We start from the raw sequence: 25,512 nt of genomic DNA on the forward strand, positions 1-25,512 counted from the left end.
GAATTGTGGGAGTCAGAGTCCAAAACACCTGGAGGGCTGAAGTTTGCTCATGCCTGCATTAGATTAACTACAGCTCAAAAATATTCAGGGGGGGAAAAGTAAGCATGAAGCTTGATTTTCTCACATGCTGAGCACTAGGCATACCCTGCTGTAGCTTCCTGCCATTTCAAAGATCATCAAGCTCTTTGGTTGAGCTGTTTGCTCTTTTAAATAAAGAATGCCATTTTATTATGCTGTTGCCTATAACAGGACTTGAGTATGCATGGATTTTGGTATCCACGGGAGTCCTGGAATCAAACGGCAGCAGGGAGGGTCCAGCAGCAATCCTTCTAGCATCCATAATCTAGTGTTTACTATCTAAACTGGGCATCTGTAAGTTTGCTCTGTTTTTCATATGCTTGATATGCTCAGTTGGGATATAAATGCTTTGTCTTTACAGTTACTCACACATTCTCATCTCTCACCTCATAGGTTGATTGATGAGGAAAATTTGTACACATATTCCTTATCTAAAATGCTTGGAACCAGAAGTGTCTAGATCAGGCATGGGCAAACTTAGGCCCTCCAGGTGTTTTGGACTTCAACTCTCACAATTTCTAACAGTCTCGGGTCCCTTCCATTTCCCCCTCAGTTGCTTAAGGCTGTGGAACACCCTCCCTCTAGATATTAGATGGGCCACCTCCCTTTTAACATTCTGGAAAAAAAGTCAAGATGTGGCTTTTTGAACACGTGTAACTGACACAGGAAAATGGAATGACTAGACAATGAGTTCGGACAATGTTTTTTGCAAGAGGACACTATGAATTTATATTTTATTGATTTGTTTAGTTTTTATTATATTTTATGTTATTAATTGTATTTGTGACATTGTAAGCATTGAATTTTGCCGTTAACCACCTTGAGTCGCCTATGTTTTGAAAGACAGTATACAAATACAGTAAATAAATAAATATAATGCAGATTAAAACTTGAGGTGTGAATATATATCTATAGAACTATCCTATTGGTAGCTTTTCAGATTATCCCCATCAAGGTGCTATAGTTACTGTTAAAAAAAATTCATAATAGACCAAGGAAGTTATTAATTACTGATAAATCAAGACCAGTTTTCTATGTAGTGTTTTCTATGCCGCAAAGGAGTATAGAAGCATGTCTCCCATGTCAGCTTCGTTTCCATATTAACTGTAAAAGCTAAATACTGATAGCTGCTTCATATACAGACAGTCCCGAGTTACAAACATCTGACTTACAAGTGACTCACAGTTACAAATTGAGGTGAGACAACAGGAAATGAGAGAAATAGACCTCTTGGGAATTCACTCCTGAAAGAGTTATCAGGGAGAAAAGGTATCTCCGCCGAAACTTTATCACCAATCCTAGTTTCCACAACAAGCCACATTTATCAAAATCCAATTATCACAGGGACAGAAAGTAAGGTGAAATCTTCTGACAGCAAAACAAAGACCACAGGGATGTTAACCCTTCCCTATGGTGTCCAAAGCTAATATACACATATAGTTTGGGTTTTTTATCGTGTCAGAAGAGAATTGAGAACATACAGTAAGTTGCTTCTGGTGTAAGAGAATTACCTGCCTCCAAAGACATTGCTCAGGGAACACCCAGATGTTATACCATCCTTTGAGAGGCTTCTCTCATGTTCCTGCATGAGAAGCTGGGGCTGACAGATGGAAACTTACCCTGTCTCACAGATTTGAACTGCCAGCCTTCGATCAGCAGTTCAACCGGCACAAGGGTTTAAAGCATTGCACCACCATGGAGTTGTTGGAGTTGGAGTTACACTTTAAAATGTACCTGTTCTGACTTACAAACAAATTCAGCTTAAGAACAAACCTACAGAACCTATCTTGTTCATAACTTGAGGGCTGCCTGTAGTCCATTTTGTTCAGAGGAGGCAAGGGCTGATTCCAGGATACAAAAACACCTGAATACAACTGTGTGTAAATGAAAAATCTGGAATATGTCTGAGCTCTTCTTTCCGTGAGCATTCGGTAACCATTTCATGCCTAAGCTTTTTCAATTGTTTCTCTGCTGCAAGATTTCTGTCTTCCTTCTTAACATTTCTGCTTTTCCATTTATGTCTCCCATCTTCATATTCAGCCAAGAATCAGGTTTTGTTGATATATAAAAAAGGGGAATGGAGACCTGAAAGAAAAGTCATTTTGAATAAGGAAAAGCAGAAAAGATAGGAAAATACATTGGGGAGAGGGGGGTTAGAAACTTACAAAAATATACTATATAATTTCGAATCAGTTTTAATTCCTTAAGGCCAAATGTTCAAGGGCATAAAGCAGCTCCAGACTGTATTATTCGAGCCTCATGTCTGGAATGCGAAGGTTTAAAACTAGCTTCCATAATGTAAAAAGCTGTTTCAGTGCTGCAAATGGAAGCCTCACTTTCCAAGCTTCAACTTCATGACAACACACTGAGTCCAAAGAGCAATTTCTTCACAAATTGCATAGCTAAAAACACAAAGCAAAACACCCAGCTCCCTGCTCCTCCCCACGAACTCAAGATTTGTGTGAAGCTGCTTGTATTCCACTGTAATTTGGTTACCTGACTCTCCGGGTCCTTGCCTATGGTTGCCATGGCAATCCCGGCCTGGTCTATGCAATCTGTCTCGCTGGAATTTCCTGATTATTCAAAAAAATCTTCCAAAAAGCTGACTGGGAGGAGGAGGAGGAGAGAGAGGGAAGCTGGATGGCTTCCTTTTTTGTATTCTGGTTACAATTTGTTCAAGGTTTCTGTTACAAATCAGAAAAAGGTGAACCTGTTTGCTCAGCTCGCCTGGAAAGATGGGTACGGAGATAAATGCAGACTTTGAAACATTTGCTTCATCATTCTCTCACCGTTTCACAAATGAAAGGAAACAAAAGATGGATGAGAAAGAAAAACTAAAGGGCCATAATATACAAATAGTCTTCTGTTCACTGTGAATGAGATCTTTCCCAAGTGGGCATCAGTTTTGCTACTCCAGCTAGTTTCACGAGCAGAAAAATAGGTAGCTTTAACATTTTTGCTTCATTCTTCCCAGAGTCTATACGTGTGAGGCTAAAAAAGCTAATGTATGTATAATACATTTTTAAATTCCTTGATTTGCCAAAAATGTGTAGTAAGATTTTTCTCATCCAAGAGAATTGTGATTGTCATACATCCTTTTCATTGCATTATATGTGTATACACACACACACAATGTGCAGGCAGGAATAGTTTTCTATCAGATGTCAACCACTGACGACAAAACAAAGGCTGCAATACAAAGGCTGCAATATTCACTGGCTAGTTTGTGTCATTTGTAAAATGTGATTACTCCAGATATGGGGTTCTGTGTTTGCATACAAAATATATGCTCTAGGATTGTTCCATTCTCATCCTCTGGTGGCTTTCTGAAGATATCTGCACCCTAAATATTATTTCATTTCACTTGTTTTTGCCCTGCCTTACTCCACAGCATGTTCATGCTGTCGTGTTTCTTTGGCTGGATCTATACTTCCAAATATATGGTCAGTGTTAACCCATATAATATAGTCTGAACTGCATTGAACTGCATTATGTGTGTCTGCACTGACCATATAATGCACAGTTCAAACTACATTATATGTCAGTGTAGATCTAGCCCTTTTTTTGGCTAGTATAGTAAATCTGCACTTCTTGCAAGGCCATTTTGATGCAGTGCCACAGAATGGGAATCGGTTTAAGCATTCTTGGAACAATTCAACCTTGACATTCTCTTCCCAGCAACATATTGCTGCCTTCGCTGCTGGTATCGTCTGACAGCCTGTGACATCACCTTATAAACAGCAAGGCCAAAAAATATGGGCTGCTTCCCAGGCGCAATGAAGCAAATTTGTTCAGTCTTTCGGTTATTAACTCACTAAATATTTCTTCTTAAAATATTTTTATGCACCTTGACTTGGTTTGAGCAGGCTGATATATATAGGCCTATATCCAATTGCTTGTCTCAATTACAGTAGATCCATTAAATAAATGGGAATTTAGTAAATCAAACCTTATGTATGTTCCATTGATTCAGCTGGTTTACTGTAATTGGGAACAGCAATTAGATATAGGCTATAGATTCACAGGGGCTTCTCTGTTCTCCAGACTGACAGTTTTTCAGATTTTTCTAACTTGAGTATGATTTCAAATACTGTCACGCAATGCCTGCATCATTGCTTCAGAAGCGTAACCTATTATATAACTTTATAGTGGAAACAAAATAAAAAAGGCCCCTCTTTGCTTTCTAAATTAGATTGTTAAGATATCTGTTCTGCAGAAACAGAAATGCAGATTTATACTTCTTTTATTTGTACATCCACAAGACATTTTGCTGCTTGATGCATAGGGTAATATTCACCACTCATTCTGAAACAGACCAGATTGAAAGCAGAAAACTACTTGGACACTGTGAATGGGAAAAGGTTGTCTGCTATGTTGAATAATAGCAGCCAAATTTGCAGGGAGAGCAGTGCTGGCTGACTGCCATACATATAAATGTCCCCCAAAGGAGGAAATAGGCCTGGAAGCTCAAAAGATACTACTGCCATTCCCCATATCTGCAACCATAGGCAATTGCTTTGCTCTGCTTAACGGTAGGACTAGCCCTGCCATCATCTTAATCTATTGTTAGTGAATGTGGTGGATAACTAAACAGACTTTAGTTCCATAGCCACAATTTTGCATGTGCTTTCAAATTCTCCATCTCTGAACTGCTTTGTCATACTTCTCCCTGGTTGATAGACTTGCTTGTTCATTCTGTAGCAGTTGTTTGCTATAGGTACTTATTTTATGGGGAAGCTTTTCTTTTTAGGCTCAAAATGTTCCTTTTTACTGGAGCATTTTATATTTATTTTTAAAATATGTTTAATTTGTGGATTGAATAGTCTTTTCGCCTCTTATGTTATAGTTTTGTTTTAATTCTCAAGTTCTTGGCCATTTTCTAAAATTGGGTCTATTTCCCTTAGAAGATTTGGGAATTGAGGATGATTTATAATTTTTAAAAAATGAAATGAAATGAAACTAATTCCAGGCAAATATGCCCCAAAAAAAGTTGTCCTACCACCACCTACAATGCAAGATCAGGCTAATTCTCTACATCATTCCAGTCATAGCAGAGAGGGTTTGGGAGGGAGGATTGGAACTCACATATTTTTCATTTAGTCATTCATTCATTTACACATTGGCCATTGGTTTGAAACATGATAATGCAATCACAGCAAATGCAGAAAGAAGAGAGAGTTTAATGTTAAAATTCACCAAACACAACAGAAGGATGGCAAAAGCCAGCTGAACCAATATAATGGGTGATATTGCTTAAATACCCTAAAGGCACCAGATCCCATCTGATCTTGGAAGCTAAGTAGGGTTGGATCGGCTTCATGTTTCAATGGGAAATTGCCAGTGAATGCCAGATGCTGCAGGCTACAATTCAGAGGAAGGAACTGGCAAAAACCACCTCGCCTAAACAAAACCCTGTGAAATCCATGTGGTCACAATAAGTTGACAAGTAACACAAAGGCGCATACACATACCTCTTCTATAGGAGCAGAGTTTGCAATGTGATTCTGTGGTAAAGCTGTCAGTCAAGGCTCATTAATCTTGTGAATTGCTCTTATGGTGTACATATACTAAATCTTCAGATGTTTTGTTGCAAGTTATGCAGCAAAATGTAGATCATATCATTTAGAAGCTGTGAATGAAATCTTTAGTTCAAGTCTCACTTCAGCCATGAATTACCAGGAGGAGTGCAGCTAAAGCACTCGCAATAATTATTGAGATTAGTAATGAGCAATTATTATTAGGATACTAGTGCTGACTTGTTTTACAGAGTTGTTGCAAAGAATACCAGGCAGTGGTATTTGAAACACAATGTCACTTCCAGCACGTGATCTTTCAGGTCAGGGCCAGCTTTACTATTAACAAGGTGGGGCATCTGCCTCAGGCAGCAGAATAGGGATGTTATGAAAAGTTAGTGAACTCTGAATTGTTTACTTTATTCATCTTTTCGCATTCCTATGCCAAAGTTGTATGTCTTCTATCTAGTGAGTTTAAGATACTTAGGTTGTCTTAGGTAGTATGTACCTTATTGTTATTTCAAAATAGAATACAGATCAGTTGAAACAATGGTTCCCATCCATTCATTGAGTTGCTCTAGATTAGATTAACATCTGGATTTGAGCCTTTGACTCACATAGGTGTTGTGGGGGACTATTTGCTACTTTAATGCTCCATATGGCTTATGATAGTCTGGCTGTTTGTGTCTCACATATACAGAGAGATCCCTGTCTCCCGCACAGAGGCAGTTGGTGGCTACCTTGACATTGGGGAGGCAAATCTGGTCTAGGTTTAGTCTGAATTTTGAAGAAGTTGTCCAAGGCACTGAAGCGATTTGGGGGTTCAGTACTATGGACAGTTCCTTTCAAGTTCACATTAAAACTTAGAGCACCGCCACGTTGACATAGAACCCTTCAGCTACTGCTTTTTCAACCACAGTACTGCCTTTTTGATGATCCACGTCTGCATTGCAGGCAGCCAGGTCATTCCAAGGATGGACTTCTTGTATGCTTCACTTATACATTCTCCCTAAGGCTTCCTTGTTCAGCTTTTCTTGGCAGCAGCTCCTACCTTGGAAACCTGAGGGAGAATGAGTTCAGAGCAGAGTGTAAGCATGGAAGTAGCTATTTTGGAATGAGTGTCCTGGGCAAGATGTTGATTTCCTTGCTCTGGCAGTGCAGTTACTGCCTAGGATCCAAAGCCACATCTTTATTGCTTAGTCAAAGATCATTACTGCAGATGTAAGCAATCCGTCAGAGGAAGGGAGAGATCTACTTACTCCTATGGGAGAGTGGCACACACTTGTCTTGAGCATGCTAGCTCTGAATGCCTGCAACACTCACCCCACCCTGGGGGGCAGGATGGGAGGGACTATACCCTGCTCCTGTTATTTTGTAGATAAGGCAGAGCCTGAAAGCATTATGTTTTAAAGATCATACCTCATAGGATTCCGCAGCTAGGAAATGCCAAAGCAGAAATCATCATCATCTTAAGTGTATTCATGAAAGCTGATTATTTTCCAAAAGAATTTGTCTTTTACATAGCTTTCATATTGCAATTACAGTGAGAGTAATTTCTGGGGGATGGAAATTGAAATCTTAATGTAACTCCCCAAGAATTGGGGTTAAGTGATGATAGCACATGGAATGCATTTCAAAAGAACAAGGGAGGATGCTCAGAGTTTGAGTATGGCTTTGAATAGTCAGCTGCTTGTATATGTATGATGTATGCCTTCTGTAGTTTCTTGTTAGTGACAGTTACATTTTTAAAGGGGGAAACTACTCTTTTCTCCAATTGTTCTAATTATATCTGGAACATTATATCAATGATTTCAAAACATGCAAGATGGCATCATATCATAATTACTGGTTGATGATTATGATGATTCCTTTTATCTGGGAACTGCTTGCCTTTGAAGAGTCCAATCAAACTGCAACAAATTCAGAAGTCGGGCTATTGTAGTAGTCAAATGTGCCATTGAAGAACAGTATCTGCTCATGATTTCAGCACTGCGGTTACTATAACAGTGCAACGTCATGTATAATGTGAAGCAGACAAAAGCAAAATGGGCTGGACATGGAAAGAACAGCTGCTTCATGGTAAACAGTACCAAGATTTTGTTTCATTGGGAAGCTTTCACAATGTGAGTTAAATCCCCATATCTATTCTATAGGAAATATAGCTAGAGGTGCACAGTTTTTAAAAAGCTAACCTAAGCCTGATAATAATTTGAAATTTGAATGTTTTCATTTTGAAACAGTAAAATGATACCCCAATGAAATAAGTTTTTGCCATCTAATGCTCTATTTAGAGACACAAACCTATTTTTTAAAATATGCTTTTGGAGGCAAAAGAACTGTAATACTTATTTCCCTTGCAGTTTGATCAGATTTAACTTGTAATCCCATCCAATTGTGGGCACCATGGTTCAAGAAGGATATTAAAAAGGCAGAACATGTCAAGAGGAAGATGATGAAAGGTTGTTTTTTTTTTAAAAAAAACAAAACTAAGAACTAGAAACCAAGATTATGAAGAACAACTTACAGATCTAGGGGTGTTTATCTTGCAATAGAGAACAGAAGTGATATGACAGTCATAATTAAATATCTGAAGGATATGTGTCCTTGAACAGTGCCAATCTGTGAGGAACAGCCCCAATTAATCTTCTCTCATCCCATTTTCCTGGTGCTTTGAACATGTTGCTGTTTCCACACTCCTCCTCCCATTTCCCCATCCTTGTATTCAGCTTACTTCAATTGCTGCAAACTGATTTCAATTAACTCAGGAGAAGGAAGTTGGGAAGAGAGAGTGGAATCTTATCAGCAGACTGATAAAACCAAACTGCTGTAGCCTCTCTTGTTTTTGTGCTGTTCCTCATTTGTAACTCTGCATCTTGAACACATACTCTGATATAGCTTGATCAGTTTCCATATGTGAAATGGTGCAGGGTGTGAAGATACCACGTTTCAGTAAGATTAAGTAAGCTTGTTTCCAGAGTGGTCTACAGACTAGGACCAACCAATTGATTCAAATTACAAAAAAAATTATTCTGCCTAAACATTAAGAATAAATCTTGATTGGGAGAGGTTTTCAACAGTACAGTATATTGCTTCAGCGGGTGGTAAACTGAACTCTCCTTCATTAGAAGACTTTAAACAAAGTTTAGATAGCCTTAGGATTGCTTTGCTTGTGTGTTCCTACATGGCAGAGGAATGGATTAGAAGGCCCTTGCAACCCGTTCCAGCTTTGTGATTCTGCGATTCCCATTTCAGTATATTTACGTCTCCCTCTTTTTTGTAGCTTCACTATCTGCTGTGCCCTGGCAATGCATTTGTGATGTAGTTGCCCAGCAACTTGATAAAATAGAGGTGGTACAGGTGATGTGAGAGATTTGTAGCAGACAGCAGAAAGGCAAAGGAAAATGACACAGTGCAGGCTGCAGCTTTCTGTTCATGGAAACAAAGGTGCAGCAAAGCCTTCTTCCTGCTTTTCCTTTTGCAAACCGCTGTACATTTCTTTCTAGCAGCATGTTTATCATTTCAGCCACAACCTGAATTGCCGTACCTTTGAACAGAAGAGATAGAAGAGACAGAGGAAGGGGCGTTGATTCACTGGTTCAAGTGTCTAATTAGCTCTTTCCCAAACAATGTGTTGCAAGAAATAAACCACCTAATTGAAAATCCAGGGGACATATCCACAGAAAACACCCATGATAGATTTGCCTTAAGGTTGCTATAAGTCAGGAATGACTCCAAGGCTCACAGCAACAACAAAAACAACAACAAAGGATGAAAATAGTTCACTGTCATGGCCCATTAGAGTGATGTTATGGTCCTAACAGACTTTGGTCAGGTTTTGAATCAAATCAAGAGAGACAAAGACAGATTAAGCCATCTCAGAAGGGCAGGGAACAAGTAGCATAAGAAGTTTCTGTTTAGTCCAGGGCAAGGGAATGCGTAGTCTTCCTGACATTGCTGGATTGGTAAACGGTTCTGGCCCAACTTACATGTCCAAACACATCTCCCCTTATGAACCATCTAGGACCTTAAGATGATCTGGGGAGGCCCTGCTCTCACAAGTACATTTGGTGGAGACAAGAGACAGGGCCTTCTCGGTAGTGGCCCCTATAGGGAGCCACAACCTCCCTATAGATATTAGATCAGCCACCTCCCCTTTAACATTCCAGAAAAAAGTCAAGACGTGGCTTTTTGAACAAGCGTTTGCAAATGCAGAGTAACGGACATAGGAAACGACTAGACAATGAGTCCAGACAACGTTTTTAACAAGGAGACACTATGAATTTGTATTTTATTGATTTGTTGAGTTTTTATTATATGTTATGTTTTTAATTGTATTTATGACATTGTAAGCATTGAATTTTGCCCTTTTAACCGCCTTGAGTCGCCTATGGGCTGAGAAAGGCGACATACAAATATAGTAAGTAAGTAAGTAAGTAAATAAATAAATAAATAAATAACAATGACATCATGGGAAATGTTTGAATTTTTTAAAGATGAAAGTGCATGAACAGTGATCCTCTAGTTTTTGGTTTCCTAGCTACCAAAATCTCTGACCAAGCCAGCTTAGCTTCTGGGGGCTCAAGTACAAAACCATAGGATCCTCAAAGTTTATGAACCACTGATCTATATATAAAAATGCTAAGGAATTAAATGAGATTAGCAAGAGGGCAAATCAAAGAGCAATTTGATCAACTATATTACATGTTCACTCATTGTGGTTGCTGCTATGATTTTGTTATTGTTTTTATGTTTATGTATTGTTTATTTTATATCTGGCACTCTGGAGTGCTTTTGTGAGCTGCCCCGAGTCCCTTCTGTGAGATGGTTGCAAGGTATAAACACAGTTTATTACATTAGCTCCCATTTTTATCCTAAAAAACAATAAAAAGCATTTAGTATATGAGCAAACAGTGATAAAAAAATGAAATATCCTTGGAAGTCTTCTCTTGCTCCCCAAGTCTATGCCAATTTATGCTAGCCTAATCTTAGAAAATGAGTACAACTCCAAGAATTTACCAGTCAGCTGTAATCCTCAAAGAAAGTATTGTGATGACCTCCCTTGCAGGTTGCAAGGGAAGGAGAAACAATATATATCTCAAAATGGCCATTTTTAAGGCTAGGTTTACTATAAAGGAACAAGAAGTAATCCAGTCAAGGCAGCAGATTTCAAGTGATTCACAGAATTGCTTTTTCTCAAGATTTTTTTCTTTCCATTTTTGAATTCCATTAAAAAAAACACAGAGATATAGTCAAGAACAGGGAGTGATGTTTTATGTTTCATTTAATTACAAAAAGGACAGTATCATTTCAAAGATGTGATTTGATATTTCTTGAGGCAGTGGCTACCCGGATTGCTCACATGCCAAATAGTGTGGACAATGCATGCAAAAGAATTGTTTCCACAGTTTTCTTGGCAGAATCAGCAGTGCTGGCCAAGTCAGCAGAGAATGAATTGAGGACATGTGATGCCCCCACATTCATAACACCAAGCAGCCAGTGCTTGAATAGGGGACTTGTTTGGCTCTGCTGCCATGTTGAGATTTTCAAAGACACATGAAATAAATAAGTTTGTAACATGGCTGTTAAGTAATTCAGGATGCCAACGTGCATAGTTATAACTCTCAAAATGCAAGCTTTTACTATCCAGGACTTGGTCTATTATGGTTTTATTAGAATGTAAAGAACTTTACCAAAAAAAAGTGATAGAAACTAATCTCTGGATTTTCAGAAGAAAGGAAGTTGATGCTGAGCAGATGACTTCTAATATCCACACAAACCAGGAGTCCTCATGGAGATCATAAACTACCATGTATATTAATGTATAATTTCCCCTTGAGAGGTCTTTGAGCCAATCAATATAGAAGGAGCAATGGGCCATAGTTTATCAGGTTTAAAAATACATTGTATTATATGTAAACTGAGCTGGTGATTTTTGGTTCTGCAGCTGTGCATCCCAGGTCACTCAAGGAGTTCTAAAACTGAGCCCAACAAGTCTCTTTCCAGAAGATGATCTGCAGGTTTGTCCAGCTCACAATACCATGGCTGTTTTCCCATTGCCATTTCCCATTTCCCATTTCCCATTTCCATTAGACAGATACATATCACAACTAGTTCACACTACATCTTTTACTGCCATGTGGTGGTGGTTGTGGTCATGGAGGATGATGATCTATATTTTCTCCCAACCAGGACTCAAGAGACTTCCAGAGCTTTTTAGATTCACACTGCCATATATTCCAGTTCAAAGCAGATAATGTGGGATTTCATTCAGATGTGTGGAAGGGCTCTCTCTCTCTCTCTCTCTCTTTGTGTGTGTGTGTGTTTCTTTCCCTGAAACCAGAATGTTGTTTTGCCTATGCAAAGCTATTCTTTTTCTCTCTCTCCACACTATGAAGCCATTCTTACAATTCCTCCTTTGTTGAAACATCTGCAGCAGAAGGATCGGCAGGCAACCCCCTTTTTAAAATATCCCTTTCTCAAACCAACTTGCAAGCTCATTATTGACGTTTTATCCAAAACACATTTCTAGACTTCCTTTGCTGCTATTACACAGAGTTAATGCTGGGAAAACACACCAACACGTGTCCCATCCCATGCTGGTCCACTTAAAAACACCGGGTGAGAAATTGTATAGGGGAAGAAATCACTATTTGGCTAATGAAAATGGATAAAATTAGGAGTGGAACCAATTCTATTTCCCAGTCTCTGTTAGCAGCATAAAACCATTAAGCAGCTGACAGTTTCCCTCTACTAAATGAGCATGTTAACATGTCACAGCAGCCTTCTTTTGATTAGCTCTGACCTGTTTGGAAGCAATTTATTATTTGGGTCAAGGCAAATGTACTTGTATAGCTGGAGTGCACAGATTTGCATTCCCTAGCTATCCTGCAAGAAATGCTTCATCTAACCTATTTAGCAATGTGGTAGAAGAGAAATACACATCACGCTTGAAAGATGGTTCAAGATAACTCAGATAGTCTCATTGTTATTTTTCCTCCCACATTCTTTTAAGAAGGGTTGACCAAAAAAATAATTGAGATAGGGGCTATCTCTTTCTTCCCTTCTGAAGTATTTGACTTTCTGAAATGAGAAATCCATGGTCAACAAGAAGAGGAACCTAATTAAAATATTTAGTTCCCATGATAGTTCGGCCACCTATCTATTGACACCTTTGGGGATTGTCTGAAGACAGCTGGAAACTCTCTTGCTTGTGATAGAGGGAACTCTGCCCCACTCCCCCAAATAAATTTAGTCTGAGAGCTGGAATAAAACTAACATGTTAATATCTATTTCAGGCAAGCTTCAAGGACTTCAGGATCCCCTGTTGTTGTTTGCTGCCATGACAGCTTTGATTTATGGTGGCTCAATGAATGATGGGTCCTACTGCAAAGCAAGCCTGAACTCTCCCTGGAACCTCACATGACTAAACTGTGGCTGTTGTATTTTGAACATATCATGAGATATATGTTAGGCATTAAAAAAGACTACAAAAAAGACAGTAGGAAAAGAAGAATTCTTCATTAGACATAAATTGATTCAATCCTGAAAGCCACCATGCAAAATCTATAACACCTGGGCAGGGCACTTCACAACCAGGGCTCAGAGGTATCCACTAAGTGATCTTTGGTGAGTCATGTATTCTCAGCCCCAGAAACCTCCATGACAGGGTTATCATAGATAGGGGGAAAGGCACATAATAACAATAGAAAAAAGATATTTCTGTTGCTTAATGTCAGAGAACTGTCAGTTTGCTATATCTCACTCCAGGGCTGAATGATCAGAATGGTGAGCCATTTTCTTGACAAGTTGAATTTTGGCCAACTGATATCAATATCTATCTATCTTTCCATAACATCAGCTGTTATTTTTAAAAAAGTATCATTTGCATAATTCCAGGGAGTATTTAAAGCCAGACTAAAGACAATAAAAATAGCACTTGAAAATGTGGATCCCATAGCTCTGTGCATCTGAATGGTATGGCAAAGTGTCCTATCTTACAGAGAAGAAAGTTATTTATTTATTTATTTACTTCATTTTTATACCGCATTTTCAGCCCTTAGCAGGCGACTCAATGCAGTTTATCTATTTCAAGGCATGTTCTATTTGAAAGGTGGTCCAGTCCAGTACTAAAGATAGCCAAAAGAAGGAGGAGGAGGAATTTGAGATTGTTCACCAACAGTGAGCAGCAGATTAGAATTTGCTCATTCATCCACCATGCAAAGTGCCGTCTTCTATCATGCTATCCATCAGCCAGAGTAGGAGGTGCAGTGAGTCTGCATTCCCATCTCTTGGCTAGAAAGAAAACAAAGACAGCTATAACCAACCACTGATAGTACCAGCACTATTATTGGACAGCAAATGGGAAGGTACAGAACAGCTTTTAATAGAGGAGACAGGAAAGTGTTGCTTGCAACTCACTTGTGGCTACTGGAAGTTTGTAGTCCCTTAAGCTTTCAGGCCTCCCCCTCATGTCTGAAAAAAACCTGTCTGAAAAAAGAGTAAAGCACACAAAAAATCCCAAACAACTACTCTTGCTCTTCACAATCTTGACAAAATTATGAAATTTAGCCATATTTTGGTGGATTCCCAGAACTAAAAATGACATATTTGGTCCAAACTGATGGAGCAGAGGAACCTCCCAATGTGCAGAGCTTGGGAAAGTTAATTTTTGGAGTTTGACTCCCATAATTCCCCAGTCAGTGTGCTCCAAAAATTTTTTGTTTCTGTAGTGGTAACATTTTTAATCTCTGCCAATGTGTTTGTATTTTGCTTTTGCCAGAACCAATAGCAATATTCAGTGTTTGAATTAATAGAATCATAGATCTGGAAATCACCCAGTCTGGTCCTCTGCTCATTGCAGACTTTGTAGTGCAAGTATCTTCAGATGAAAGGAAACATACCACTTCTTGTGGCAACCATTCTTCAGTACACTAATACTTCTCAGGAGCTTTCTATTAAGGTTTAGTCAGTAGCTACTGCATTATGGTTTCTTCTCAATTGTAATCCTGCTAGAAAGCAACAAAAAGCAAGTCTGCCTTCTTGTCCCTCACAGACTATCAGATACATGAGGAATGTTTGAAATGTATCCACTTAATCATCTCCTCTCCAGACGAAATACGTGTATACCTGGTGCTTATATCCATCCCTTTTAGGACTTAGTTTCTAGACGTCTTTATCAGTTTGGCCTTCTCCAGATGTGCTATGACTAGTCAGTGTCATTCTCAAATGAAACCCATTGGGGTGGGATACAAATAAAGTTAATTAATTAATTAATTAATTAATTAATTAAAATTGTTGTGTTACTGGACTCAAAAAAGGTCATAACCCAATCTAAAGTATGATTTCATCTAGTTGTGCCTGGTGACCTTCCACTAATGGGTCTAGTTCAGGATCGAAAGGATTTTCATCTCACTGATGTGGAGACCACCAGCCATCACTAATTGTGCCACTAATTATGGATTTAAAAAAAAATACTTATTTGTGGTAAGAGTAAAAAGTAGAGAAAGGGGTTGGATATAGAAGCAAGGGATACGAACCTTTGGTCATTAAATAATGAGTGTTGCAGCAGTTCCTACATTTCAGTGGCAACTAGCAAGCATTGTTTGCCAAAATTCTGGGCTTCTAAAATTTGCTCGATAACCTTTGACTACATAGTTGAAAATTCATTTAGGTCTTTAAAGAACACTCAGGTTTGCTGATCTTTGTATTATCATCAAATTCTGAGTCTATGCTATGATTGTGTTCAATTGTGAGACACACATAAGCCCAGTGCTTAAAAGCTACCTATGCAATTTTGCACCAAACTTGTATCACTGGTAGGACTAAAATGCCATTTTGCAACTTATTTTTCCAGAGTCATTTTAATAATAGTAGACACTATGATTGCCTAAATGATATGCTCTCATCATAGGCAGGACTTACTGCTGTGCATTTCACAATGTTACATCCCTTCACAACAGATATATGGGCAAAAAAGCCACCCCAATTGAGAGTAATCATGAGGGCTTATTGTTTCATTCACATAATAGATCTGGCATAAAACAATTCGAATGGAGAGTTGGAAATTTGATAGAGACTGACAATCAGCACATTGCATTGATCAGTTCCTGTCCTTATCACTGCCTTATATGGACAAAGGCCCCCTCTCCTGTCCACACCTGTCACGCATAAAGCACAGATGCTGCATGTCTTGTCAGTTCCTGTCTTGTTGCAGAGCATTGACTGCTTGCCTGAAGGAGAAACCTTCTCTCCTGGGACTTAGCCTTGGCCAGTGTGTCTGCACAGCAGCTGGTTGAGGGTTGCTTTTCTGATGTGACATCTTTCTAGTTTCCAGCTATACTGTCCCTACTCTTGGGAGATGAGCACATGATGTGCCAGCATGAATAGTACATGGACAGCAATAGCTTCTTATCTTCTACATATAGAAAGGATGGGCAGAATGGGTAGATGAACGTCTACCACTATTGGAAGATCTCGGTGACTTGCAAAATATCAATGAAAGCCCAACTCCCAGTTGTTTAATGAAGATGATGTTTAGGTCTAAGTTAGGCAGGCCTACATCCAACTGCAAGATTCATGAAGTCAGTTGCTGAATAAGTCAACACTGTGGGCCTATTTTTGTAAGCAATTGGATTTTGGCCTTTACCATTCAGATGCATGCCTTTGTGCATGCCAGTCAACCTACTTAGTAGATGACCTAGATCAAAGGCAGGGAACCTCATTTAGCCTGAAAGTCAAATTTAATTTTAGAGTAACTGGGAGGTTGGTGACATTCTAGTGGTGGACCAAAACTGCTAAAATAGTAAACAGCCAACTTCACTTAGATTAATGCTCTTATTGCCAATACTAAGCCTTCAAAGAGGAATTTCAATCTTTTAGATAGGAAAAACTATATAAAAAGAGAGAAATCACCCCATGATTATTTCATGGGGTGGAAGTTTAGCTACCTAAGGAAGCCCAATGAACAGGTTGGGACTTATGATAGACAGAACCTGAAATTCCTCCCAACTGACCTAAACAATAGAGTTTTCTCTGTCCTCAGCTCTCCACAGCACATTTAACTCCACGATGGGCTCTGATAGTCTGCCTATCATCAACATTTTGCACATGGATCTTGAGGTGCTAGTTAAAAAGTAATGTGATGCCATCCACAAACTTGTCTTTATCTGTTGTGTATATATTCTGATCCTTCTCTAGTTCTTGTCTCAGATTGTCTTGGTTGTTATTGCTATCTATGTATCCACTTATACATCTTCCTAAACTTGTGGTTTTCCCACCCTACCCATCTCATTTTAATGCTCCCACAATTGCTGATTAATACCAGTGAGTTGGATCTATATTTAGCCACACTTTCAATAAACCATTAATAACTTATGTCCCATTGATTTCAAAAGATCTCTTCTGAGTACAACTAAGATGGGATCCAACTCATGTCTTCACATGCTGAGGTTAATTTGAAAACAACAAAGCCATTTCAGTATGTTCTAACTGTGATAATGTCAGTGCATTAATTTCAATACGGCTATTTGATCAACAGATCCCTTTATAGGGTGATATTTTGAAAGGGATTTGAACAGAATACCATTGGCTGGAGCGTGATGAGAATTGTAGTCAAACACAACTAGGAGGAATTGCATTGTGTAATGACACAGCAGGATAGAGAAGAAAAAAATGAAATGAATAGAAAAGTGGGTAAAAGTAAAGGTTTCCCCTTGACATTAAATCTAGTTGTGTCCAACCCTGGGGGGTAGTTCTGATCTCCATTTCTAAGCTGTCCATAGACACCTCCAAGATCATGTGGCCAGCATGACTGCATAGAGTGCCGTTACCTTTCTGCAAAAGCAGTACCTTTTGATCTACTCACATTTGCAGGTTTTGAACTGCTGGGGCTAACAGCAAGAGCTCATCCCACTTCCCGGATTCGAACCGCCAACCTTTTGGTCAGCAAGTTCAGCAACTCAGCCATGAAAACGCAATCATATTACACATTACGGTAAATCCAGAGAGAACATATTGTCTGACACCCTAAGAGGTAAAAGTTTCCCTTTGACATTAAGTCTAGCTGTGACTAACTCTGGGCGGGGGGTGGTGCTCATCTCCATTTCTAAGCCGAAGAGCCATCATTGTCCATAGACACGTCCAGCATGACTGCATGGAGTGCCATTACCTTCACACAGAAGTGGAAGCTATTGATCTACTCACATTTGCATGTTTTCGAACTGCTAGGTTGGCAGAAGCTGGGCCTAACAGTGGAAGCTCACCCACTCCCTGGATTTGAACAGCCAATCTTTCAGTCAGAAAGTTCATCAGCTCAGCAGTTTAACTCACTGTGCCAACAAGGGGGGGGGGCTGTGTCTGACACCCCAGATAACCTTTAATAGGGACATATACATAAATGTGCAGATGATTTCAGTGTTTTATACATTCTTGGTCAAATTCCACTGAACATTATGACAGCAATCTGTCAATAACAAAATTGACCCTTCCCATTCCCATGAGATGCAATCATCACTGCGATTTTTTCCATGAATCAGGGCATGAACTTGCAGTCACAATAATACCCTCTTCCAGTTCCCACTTTTATTTCTTCAACAACGGGAAGAATTTTAATAAACTTGAAGTTTGGGGAAAGGTAAAATTACAAATTAGGCTTACCAGTAGTCAACACTTTTAATCTTAGCAAATCCTACCCGTGATTTCTATAAAGCTCCATATTTGTGTTGGTGTATGGTATCACCAAAATCCCTTGATAGAATTACCGCCTTGCATTACATGGCTGATTATCGACTGCCTGTATATGTATATAAGAGTCTTTACAAATAATTAGGGATTGTAATTCAGGATTATCATTGATTAATGGACAAAAAAAGCGTGGTACCTCCTGCGTCTTGGAAGGCGGCTCTGCTATTATGTCACATCTGATCTTTAATTGGTCCATTTGATGACTACCTCTATCCTCAGCTCAGGAATGTCTTCATCCAGTTTCTTATAAATGAAATCCAGCTGTTTGGTACTATTTTGCAGAAGATGAAGAAAAATGAAATGCTGGATACAAAATAGCTTGTGTTCCATTTAAAAAAATGATTTAAACACATCTTTGAATCCATTGCTATTCAGCATTGTCAAGCATCTTGATTCCAATTCCATATTTGATATTTATTTCAAGTCCCCAGTGGCACAAATATGAATTTTGTCTTTGAATATATGAATGGCTCTCCTGTTGTTATTTCATATTTTAAAGGTATGTATCACAATCAAATTCAGTTCCACTGTTTATATGCTAATATTTAATGGGACAGATTTATTTTCTCCTGTTTTAAAACAACTGCAAAGTTGCAGAATTTTCTAACTTGTGTTTATTTCCTTCCCCCAAATAATCCAGCTCTGTAAAAAGGATTCAAGGATCTTGAGAAAACACAGGCTCTTCCCCCGCAGTCTTCCGCTCACTCTCCCTCATACTATATCCCTTTTTTATATCTCTTCTTCTATTCAACCTAATGTACTTTTGCCAAAATGCAATGCAGGTTTTCTTTTTTTCCAGTGTTGCAGTTTTCAAAATCAACAGAAACAATGGCTTCCCGAACAAGGACACACAATACATTGAGACTTCTCTGACCTTGCCAGCAAGCTTTTTGCTCAAAGACAGGAGCAAGAGAACAATGGGAGGTTGTTCTTTGATGCTAGGCTTTGCCAAAGCCCTTTCAGATAAAGGTCAGGTGCTTCTCCCCTTTGTAAGTTATCAGAATTTCAACAGGTAATTAACACAAATGAGTTTTATTATTTTCCTTGTGGAAGGTGTTTACTGACCTTCTTTGCCTTTTTGTGCAGTTTAAGGAGACACCGATTGCAATGAGAGATAATACAAATCTCAGCATACAATCTTCGTTAAAATTTCCAGAGCTACCTTATATATATTTCCCCCAAAGCAGCAAAGGAATCTTTGTATTTCTCACCTTTTCTGTATAAACCAGAGAAGTGAATCCAGATATGTCGCACAGAGACAATCTCCTGATTCTACCTGCACTGCATACTAATGAAACCGTCTCAACCCTGCAGATGGAAATGTGGAATAGCTTTATTTATTTTTTTACTGCTCAGTTTAGAGCTGAGAAGTTAAAGCAGAAAATTTCATTCAGCAAAATGAACATACAGAAAAGCAACGCGGAAGCTGCACTTCCATGAATCCCAAAGAAAAGAATGTAGCATTTCTCTCGCAGGAAGGTGATGCGGACAGAAACTGATCCTTAAGGGTGAGCGTACCAGCTCCAGCAATAGCGTGCTGAGGTCTGAGAGAAGCCAATTTACATGAAATGAGATGAACATTCACAGCCAGACCCAGATCTTAGGCTCAGAGAGGCTTATCAAGCATGTTATTATCAAGCCAGGAAGAGATGGGAATGGAAAGACTTCAGGCCCTTTCACACTGTACAGTTAGAACACTACGACTACGGTTTAACCGACATGACAAGCATCCTATAAAATCCTTGGGTTGAGAATTCTCTGGCTGAGGATTTTAATGAACCCAGTTGCAAATCTCAGGATTCCTTAGGAGGGAACTATGGCAGCTAAAGTGGAATCATACCACTATAAGTGTATACACATTTCTGTGTACATTTCTGTATTATTGCTGTAGACATCCTCAGTGTTACACCAATGTTTTCTGAAGCAATTATATATTGGAGAAGGAAAAAGAGATAGAGAGAGAAGGCGGGGAGGAATCTACATGACCACAGATACCTGGAGGTTTCTACAGTGGTTGCTTAGATACCTGAACACATTGACAGCAGTTCATTAAAACTGGTGATTAAGCAAATGCGGAAAGCTCTAGAGATGGTATGTATAGGGGAGACACACTCAGCAAACCATTACACTACCTAAAACCCCATTCCCCTAACAACAACAACAACAACAACAACACTTTATTTGTATTCCGCCCTAGCTCCCCAAGGAAACTCAGGGTGGATCACAGTACACATACACGGCAACATGCAATGCCATTTTTGGACAGACAGGACAGAGACAGACAGAACAGAAAGGAGGTATCTTGTGTTGACTTCCAGCTTTTTGATACCTTGGAGGTTGTGCTCAAATCCAGCCACAGGGGAGTGCTGTCACTCCATCCTCTATGACAAAGAGCCATCAGGACTTCTTAATAGCAAATGCAAGAATTCTTAGTGGAATATATATTTCCATCATAAACCAGATTTTTGGTCTCAGTTATGGTGAGTGTCCTATCCAGTTGAGAGGGCTGAGAAGAGCTACCAACCTGAGAAGGGCTCCATGTCTCGATGCAGTTGGATGCATGGAACGAAGGGTTGGGCAGGTGGATCAGCCGTAGCCTGAGCATTTATTTTCTTCTTTAAGCAGGTAGTAGCTGTCAGTGCCATAACTGACTGGATCAGGCTGTAAATGAGTCACAATGATGCATTTTTTGTTAAAGTTTGATGAAGTTCAGCACCAACTACAAAACTATCACAATAGCAAAGTGCCAATGTAAACACAAAGGCAGTTGGTCTGTTTTTTCTTTGTATGAATCAGCAATTATTTGGAAAGAGCCCTTTAAAAAGAAAAAGGGAAAGGAAAGATGAAAGCGTGTTATGTATGTTACCTGAACAGAGCTCTCTAAAGCAACCTATAAATGAGACAGCTCTGTTCCCAAGCATTCGGCATTTTGAAGATGAGACGGCAGTTCTTTCTCTTTAATCTACAGCCCACGAGGCTGATCATTGCAAGAGAATATTTCAAGTCCTGCTAAGATCCTGGGCTCTTTGTGGAGGGGTTGTGTTTGTTCTCATTCTCGCTTAAATGGTGTTCTGAAGTTTAAGCTGATTGAATCCTAAATATGTTCTCATCTTCCTAATTGTAGTTTCATTATGTGAAAAGGTTCACTTTGACCTACTCTTCTGTGTTCTTCAAGGACATTTCCTGGAAGAGTTTTCTCACATAAGCACATAGGGTTAAATCCCAAGTTCCTCTAACATAATTGTTTTGAAATGCCATCCTTTCCTCTTTTTTCTGCACTTTTCATTTGAATGCCAGTTCTAGATTGTTTTCCAACCTTTTACCACAAACCAGTTTGAGAGATTCAGATGGGAACTACAAGGCTAAGGAGAACTCAGACATCTTCCCAGTTCTGATGAGTTCTAGTATCTACCAGCAAAAGTCCACCTGTCCATAATCCATACCAAAGAAAGCATTATTTCAACAGGCACTCTGTGGCCAGAATCCTGTTAATGTCTTGTTGCTGTTTGCCTTCAAGTCATTTTTGATATATGGTGACCTTAAGGTGAACCTATCACAGGGTTTTCTCAGCTAGATTTGTCCAGAGGGGGGTTGCCCTTAGTTCCTCTGAGGCTGAGAGAATTTGACTTGTGATTCATGCTAGGCCTTTGTGTGTTGAGACTGCAAGTCTACAAATATGTATGCTGACATTCATGCACCCTTCACTTACACACACAGTGTTAATCTGAGTTTGTTTATTACATTTGTGTACTGGCCAGTAACCAGGTTTTCTGAGAGGTTCATGAAATAACAGGTTAAAGCCATAAAACATAATAAAACAAAATGAAATGTCAATCCCTTTAAAAATGCAAATAGCTACAAAAGCAGTGCAAGATCTAAAAGGGCACTAACACAGTTGTTAATACCCAAAGGATGAAAAGCCTTATATGACTTCACTGAAAACGACTCTCCAAGAAGGCTGCAACAGCATTGGAGCTTAACAATATTATCCTATTCATATTTACTTAGGAGTAAGACCCATTGAATGAGTCAAAAGGAATGAAACCATAACAATTGGGTTTAAACTGGCAAAAATAAGAATGCACTTTAGCTTATACTTTGTTATTAGGTGTCTTCTGATAGAAAACCTATCACAGTTTTCTCGGCAAGGTTTGTTCTGAGAGGGATTGTCATTGCCTTCCCCTGAGGCTGACAGAGTGTAGGTTTCTGCAGTGAGGATTTAAATCCTGTTCACCAGACTTACAGTTCAACACTCAAATTACTATAAAACAAGCTGAGAGGAAATGGTACTGAACATGGTGAAACTTACTTCTTAATAAACATTTTCTCTCTTAGCCTTGCCAGCCCTTCAACTTTCTTTCCTTTATTATTCCATGCATGAGATGCAGTAGAGATTATCCCGAGCAATCTCTTATTAGTAGCAAAACTGCTCAAGGGTGCTAAATCATATTGGTAGCTTTTATGTTAATCAGGTCAGAATAAGTAATATCCAATTCCAGTTTTCTTATCAAGGGCCACTGTGGACAGTCTGAACTGTTCATAATATTTTATTTCATGAAGATGATAATCACTTCATATATGAAGTATCTCTTTAATGTTCTGTTTTCAACACACTAACATCAAATGGGATCGTATGGAAGGATATAGATCAGTGGTTCTCAACCTGTGGGTCTCCAGATGTTTTGGCCTTCAACTCCCAGAAATCCTAACAGCTGGTAGCCTTGTTGGGATTTCTGGGAGTTGTTTCAAAACACCTGGGGACCTACAGGTTGAGAGCCACTGATATAGATCAACTGTGTAACAGTTTCTTTCTAGGGAACCTGAAATCAGGGCCAGTCCTACCATTAGGCAAAGTGAGGTGGCCAGCAATGACAACTGCAGCAAATTGGGGGTCTCATGAAAAGACAGTAAGTTGTTAATTTTTTTTAATTTGTTGTTACAGCATTTTTAAGACCAGCTAAGAGTAAAGAATTTTCTGCCTCATGTTCCAAAACAACTTGGCTGGATTTAGTCACTATGCATATTGAGTGTCAACAATGGTTATGTATAAAGACTGACACTAAAAACTCTCTTCAACTTTGGTACACCGAACAAATTCCTATACACGGAATGATTAATTCTAAGTGTCTTCTGTTCCAGGTTCTGACTGCAAGATTTATAAGTTTCAGCAAAAAACAATGGTTGGAATTCAATAATGTGGTTACAAATGTGTAACCACCGTATTACCATAGCTAAGTAATGCCTCTTGACCTGACTCCCTTCATCCCTACTTACCAGGCAGCAGCTATTGTGATCAATGGAGGTTTGTTCCTCTGTTGTTCACTAGCAGCTGAATGACATTCTCATTCCTCTTGTGAATGATCTCCCACGCAACAGCCAAAAGCAGGGTCCCTGTTGCAACTCCTTCATCTCAACCCCCAGGATATTACTCAGGTGAAGGGGGTTGGAAACATCAGGCAACACCTTTCTGATGGTTGGAGAAACTGACCCCTATTGGCAGTGTTTGTGACCTGGTCATTGGGGGACTTTTATGATCTCTATGTATTCCCTAAACTGAAGAATATGTAGGTGTAATGAATACAGACCAGTCATGAATGCATAACTCTAGTGAACTCTGGCCTAGAACCAGAAGAAGTAGACTACTAGCCCACTATTGGATGTCCTGTTGTAGTGCGGCTCATTCCAAGATTCACATGCCTCGATGGAATCATTTTGCAGAATTATAGAATCAATCTTGTAAGGCATTGTATCAGACGTTTTATTTAAAGTAGATGATTTAGAATGAATATAGCTAAACAAACACCCCTGCCTTTGCCTGAAGACCTCCACAACTGCATTGAGTCACTGATGTCATCACTGAATTGCTCTTGTTTTTGTTGTCAACTGCCTTCAAGTCAACTTTGATTTATGGTGATCCTATGAATGAGAAACCTCCAAGCCACCCTGCTCAAGTCATGATGACCCTTTCCCCTCTTCAGTTTTCTCAGTAAACATGCCAATTTCCTTCAATCATTCCCCATTCATTTTGTTTTCCTTAATGCTAATCATTGCCATTGTCCTTGTCCTCTATACCCACTCTGATTTGTCTATGTTCTTCTTAAAATGAGTCATGTAGAACTGGGAGAAGAACAGCCATGCAGATGTGCCCTGATTGGTACAGAACAAAGCACAACTATCCTTTCTCATGGTATGGAAATAGAGGTTCTAATATAAATAACAGTCTAATATAACACTGCTATTTTTGCAAGCCATGCTGCCAACGAATGGTTACCTTATGCTCAAGATCATTTTCAGCTATATTACTACCAAGCCAGGTGTTCTTCTATGTGTCCTCCTTTGTCTGGTTGTTTTGGTCTCTTTATTTTATATGTGTGTGTGTGCATAAATGAGTAGAATTTTGACACTGATTGGAGCGGTACTACCCACTACTCTTTGCTTCCTCCAGCCAGCAAACTCTGCCTGTGTTGGATGACATAACTGCACGATGTCTCACTTTGGGCAGAACTTCACATGGGCAAGCCATGCAGTTGTCAGCACTCTTCCTCACACTTCCATCAACCTGACCCCCTCTTGATCTGACTTGGCCTTTCCTTTCTGTCCATACCTCCCAACTACAATACATCCCATTAAAAATATCATTCATTTGGGATCTCTCTTGTTTAGAAGTTTGCAAGAGTTCTCACTTCAAGATCCAGCTTAGTTCAATACCTTGTCATGAGAGCATGGGTGCTCATTTTCAGAGCTTGAGAAAGTTACCTTTTGACATATGCATTTTAATGTTATATTTGTCTGTCTGTTTTAACCATGTTGTACCCTGCCTCAAATCATAGGGAGAAGCAGGCAATAAATAAAATGTATTATTATTATTATTATTATTATTATTATTATTATTATTATTTCCTGTCTGCTCTGCTTACCAGTGCCACCATAGCTTCAGCTCAGTTACTCTACTCCAAGATCATGGCTAGACTCCTGATGGTGACTTCCAGAAGTATACAATCTCCTATGAAACATTTGGGCATTTTCTGTCTGAAGATCAATGTCCACAAGATCAAGTCAGGGGTGTATGTGCCCTTGCACATGCAGGTGCATTTGATTGGACATTTACGTGGGGTTGCCTTTGAAGAATATTTGGAAACTTCAAGTGGTCCAATGGACAGCAGCCAGATGTATTACTGGG

General features: G+C 39.2%; 1 long non-coding RNA gene across 1 annotated transcript; it reads right to left on the minus strand.

The window, feature by feature from the left end:
* Positions 1–884: 884 nt before the first annotated feature.
* On the minus strand, positions 885–19,608 carry LOC132761816 (uncharacterized). Its single transcript, XR_009629986.2, has 3 exons — positions 19,544–19,608; positions 18,469–18,603; positions 885–2,163 (listed from the first exon to the last, which is right to left on the minus strand). It is a non-coding gene; the product is annotated as an uncharacterized lncRNA (long non-coding RNA).
* Positions 19,609–25,512: the final 5,904 nt, after the last annotated feature.

The sequence above is a fragment of the Anolis sagrei genome, chromosome 1, assembly GCF_037176765.1.
Source record: "Anolis sagrei isolate rAnoSag1 chromosome 1, rAnoSag1.mat, whole genome shotgun sequence".
NCBI classification, from domain to species: Eukaryota; Metazoa; Chordata; class Lepidosauria; order Squamata; family Dactyloidae; genus Anolis; species Anolis sagrei.